Source organism: Onychostoma macrolepis, chromosome 10, assembly GCF_012432095.1.
Source record: "Onychostoma macrolepis isolate SWU-2019 chromosome 10, ASM1243209v1, whole genome shotgun sequence".
In the NCBI taxonomy this organism is placed as follows: domain Eukaryota; kingdom Metazoa; phylum Chordata; class Actinopteri; order Cypriniformes; family Cyprinidae; genus Onychostoma; species Onychostoma macrolepis.
The window spans coordinates 14,166,880-14,171,972 of NC_081164.1; positions in this window are offsets into that span (position 1 = coordinate 14,166,880).

Here is a 5,093-nt window from a genome sequence, read left to right on the forward strand (position 1 = left end):
TTTATTGTAACAATGGACTATGTTGACAAGAGTGATGTGGAAGTTTTCACTATGAAGATTACACTGGTGATGTACTGGAAATTTTCAGCAGTAAGAAAAAAAAAAGTGTTTTAAAGCTTGTTGTTTTGTAGAACATCACAGTTATATATGATATGAGCAGAGCCGATCCTCCTTATACGCAGAATATGCAAGCTGCGTAGGGCCCCCGAAACACCAGGGGGGCCCCCTTGCTCTCAAAGATGTTTAAATTTTAGTTTCGTTTTTTAATTTGGCCAGCTATGGAAGCAGAATAATGACAATAGTTTTTGAAACATAAAGCATGCTGAATTACACAAATCGAAAAAAAGATGCATTGCAATTACCAGTGCTTGCATTTTAATGCCTTGTATTTCCAGGGCTTGCATTTTTAGGTCCTGAAATTTAACATAGTTCTTTATTTAAACTGTGAATATTTCAATTCAAAATATTTCACACACATTTTCATAATTAAAAATTCAATAATTCATATTCACCTTCCAGAATTCACTTCCAAAATATTCAATCTGTTTAAAAATACGATGTATAATATTCGACAGGCAAATTTCAGTCATTTTATTTCACTTTCCAAACTCCCACAAATTTAGTGGTTAAAATTCGGCAGAAAATTCAGCGTTGCATTCCGGGAACCGCAGGAATAGCAGTAGAGCACCAATGCATGATCTCCAGCTGCTGTCAGCCGCTCACCAGCAGGTGGCGCAAGCGGATGTTGATGAAGGCCATATGTGGATCAAGTCACTCATTTACAAAAACTGATTTGCAGAAATGGAGCTAGTGCTAGAAGTTTTGATTATAGGGGCCAGTATAAACATGTGGAAACGCTGATTGTGTGTATGTTTAATTCAACATCTTCACTGTTTCCTGTAGCCTACATGCAAGCAGCTTTCTCTACCACAAAGGAGATTATAATGCCCTTTTACCCAACACTGAAGTACAGAACTAACATTACATCTGAGGAAGACATATATTGCTTTCGGTTGTTTAGTTTCTGTTACTCTGTATCATGGCTTGTGTGATGCTGTGCTGTAATACTGGGGTTCCCCCCATAGGTCACACTCCAGGATTCCCCAACGACGTGTAACATGCCTCAGTGAACTAATACAGTGATATAAGACCTCAGATCTCAGAATACACTTTACTGATGATTATGCGAACTATATACAGGCATGCAAATGAGGTCAGAAGAAAGCAACGAGCTGCATTTTCGTTGCTTTCCCTTACCACTGATCTATAGTCGACAGTTCTACAAAGATATCAATACCACGATTAGTTTTAACAGTAAGCAACCACTTTATATCAACATTAAAAAGGAGTTCAAAACCGCCTAGGTGTATTGTTGCTGCAAATGTAAACCTGAGAAAGCATTGTCGCGCTATCGCACCCAAGGGGCCGTCTGACAATTCCACCGACTGGGTTAAAACGTCCAATGTATTTAAATAAAAATGACTTTTAACATTTAAAATAACACAGTCAAATTGTAAAGCTTGTATTGCTCATAGTGATTTACTAGAGATGAGATTTTGCCAATATATATACTGTATGTACAGTACACAATTATTTACATATAAAAGGTAGTAGTCGTAGTTGTGGCCTAATGGTTAGGGAGTTGGGCTTGTAACCTGAAGATTGCTGGTTTGATTCTCGCACCGGCAGGAATTGAAGGTGGGGATTGTGAATGAACAGCACTCTCTCCACCTTCGATACCATGACTAAGGTGCCCTTGAGCAAGGCACCGAACCCCTAATTGCTCCCCGGGCGCTGGAGCAAGGCTGTCCACTGCTCCGGGTGTGTGTTCACTGTGTGTGTGTGTGTGTGCACTTGTTCACTACTCACTGCTGTGTGTGTGCACTTGGATGGGTTAAATGCAGAGCACCATTTCGAGTATGGGTCACCATACTTGACAATATGTCACGACTTAACTTAAGATCCCTGGAAAGGTTTTTTTCCATGTTCCAATGGTTGTAGTGTGATCGTTATTATTGATGTTGGTAACTGTTGGTAAACTACAGTAATTCACCAAAAGGGTTTTTCATGTTCCACAGGTTGTAGTACGTTGTGAAATTTTGCCAATATCTCCCTTACTGTATGTACAATTCACTTTTTTTCATTTTTAAAACAAAAACTAAAAAATCTGTGAGACCTCAAAAAGAATTGTTCATTTTCCAAAGGTTGTAGTATAAAATAATGATGTACTTTATGTACATTAAGGGAGGTATTAGCAACATTTCACCTATAGTAAGTGAGTCTAGTAACTTGGAATGTACTACAACTTTTGGAACACGAAAATACCCCCAAAAAAAAAAAACCTTTGTGAAATAATTTCTTAAGAATAATTATATACTGTATGTACAATGAGGAAGATATTGGCAAAATTTCTACTGTAATAAGTCAGTCTGGTCACTAGTAACATACAACATTTGGAACACGAAAAATCCCATTTTGGTGAATTAAAAATTCTTAAAAATATTTGTGTAGTGTACATACTTAGGGAAATTAAGGTGAGTTATTGGCAATATATATTTAGTCAGTTTTAGTAAATTATTAATTTACTGTAAACATTAATTTGAATAAATTATTTTAATTTAATAATTACATTTAAATAATTTAATAAATAATTACTTCGTTTTGTACTGTGAGGTAAATTTGCAGACGGTCCCTAAAGCAGCCTAGGCGAATATGCAGTGAATATCAAACCTAACCTATAATATCACGCTTGGTTTTCTATGGGAGAAAAAAAATGGTTTGGTGAAACTTGTTGGTTGTGGGCTCATCTGCTTAAATGTACATAATATACAGTAATATATTTTATTAATTAGATGCTGAATTTAATCATTTATTATCACTGAGGCAAACCATGTTAAGTGTTTTATGGGAAATGTTTAACGTGCAGTTTTGCGCATTCCGTAACTTGTGTTCATATCTGCATCTGTTTGCATCATCAGTAAGATCTGAGTTTGGTCTTTTAATAGGATTGTTTGAGATGAGCAAAATCTGTGCAGAACCGATCACCGGTGATCACCGCGAGATGCATGCCGGTTAGAAAAGTGTCTGAGTTTTTTTTTATTTTAAATTTTTTATTAAACATATAACATTCACAGGGGATACAGTCAAAGCAATAAAATACATACACAACCAGAATACAAAACAGTAAATACCTCGATAATAGCAATAACAAAAAATAAATATAAAGAGAAAAACAAATAAGTAATAGTTGCCATAAACATCTTTTAAAATAAATAAATAAATAAAAAGTGTCCGAGTTACGTCCGCCTTGTTGTCATGTCATGCTGACGTGTGCCAAAAAACTCTCGCGACGGCGAGGCGGCTGTGTCGGATTGAGCAGTCACGCGCAGTTGCTCTCTCCACCGTCTGCGCTGATCAAAAGCACGATGGGAAACGACTGACTGATGACACAGTTTAACGCTCATTGGTTCAGACATGCTGCATTCTCTGCTAAAATGTTTTTTTGTTTTTTTTTATCTGATTTCATGTGATTGTGTATTTAAATTATGCTTGAATATTCTCAAACACTATGATAGTGCGATCTCTGTGTGAGATATGTGATTGTTGTCATATTTCTATAAAAATCTAAAATACATGTTTGTATTAAAGTAGAATTGATGATACATACGCCTTTTGTATGGGATTAAATAGGAAGCACTTTGAGTGTTCTGTTCATCATTTATATTCATATAAAAGCAACAGAACTGAAATTATATCACATTTATTAGCAGAACAGCACAAGAGTGAGAATAATAGTTTAATCTCGTATGTATCTCTTCTACTTCGAGAGCTCAGAACTGTCCGTCTTGACTGTGCTTATTTCACTCCTCCCCTCACTGCAGCCACCTACATTTCAGGCGAGGCACATCTCAAACAAGTCTAATAGCTGTCATTGTGTTACTGAGCCACGTAATGTGTTTTCTTTAACCGATTTCTGAGGGAAACAGCGTGAAACCTTGCTTGTTCGTTCATATTCTACATCTGCTTAACTGTCCATTTAGTTCGCATAATCATCAATAAAGTGTATTCTGAGATCTGGGGTCTTATATCACTGTATTAGTTCCCGGAATGCAACGCTGAATTTTCTGCCGAATTTTAACCACTAAATTTGTGGCAGGGAGTTTGGAAAGTGAAATAAAATGACTGAAATTTGCCTGTCGAATATTATACATCGTATTTTTAAACAGATTGAATATTTTGGAAGTGAATTCTGGAAGGTGAATATGAATTATTGAATTTTAAATTATGAAAAAGTGAAATATTTTGAATTGAAATATTCACAGTTTAAATAAACAACTATGGTAAATTTCAGGACCTAAAAATGCAAGCCCTGGAAATACAAGGCATTAAAATGCAAGCACTGGTAATTGCAATGCATCTTTTTTTTCGATTTGTGGAATTCAGCATGCTTTATGTTTCAAAAACTATTGTCATTATTCTGCTTCCATAGCCAGCGGTTATGAAAGCATTAATGATCAATTCTTTTAATGCGGTGCACTGTCACGCTCTCTACTTAAAACTCAGTCAAATCATGTAATGTGGTTGTCGTACAGTCTCTTACTCTTACTAAAAAAAAAACAAGTTGAAACCATATACCGAGCTGCGGAAGAGACTGAGTGAAACACGGACAAATGCGTTTTGTCCATTCTTTCATCCCAACCCCCACTACTCTGATTTTGCTGTAAATGTTTAAAGCAAATTGCTTTGTTAGATTGGGGGGCATTTTACCCCACCCATGGGGGCGTTTTGCCCCATAGGTGGGGTAAAACGCCCCCTTGGTACAAATTACATTTTTGTTAAAAATCTAATAACATGAAAACTCTGGACATTTTTTCATACTTGGTTTATAATTTATGTCATTGTCACTAAAACTATGATAACTTTTCTGAACACATTTAACTTTTGTTTCACTGAAAAAAAATGACACTCTACCCTACTTGTTCTGAAAGTGATCCAAAACGAAGAAACGAAAGTGAAAATAAGCAGAGGGGTGTGATCAACTACAGTATATGTACACTGACGCACAATTAACTATCACATTGACCAGAAAGAAC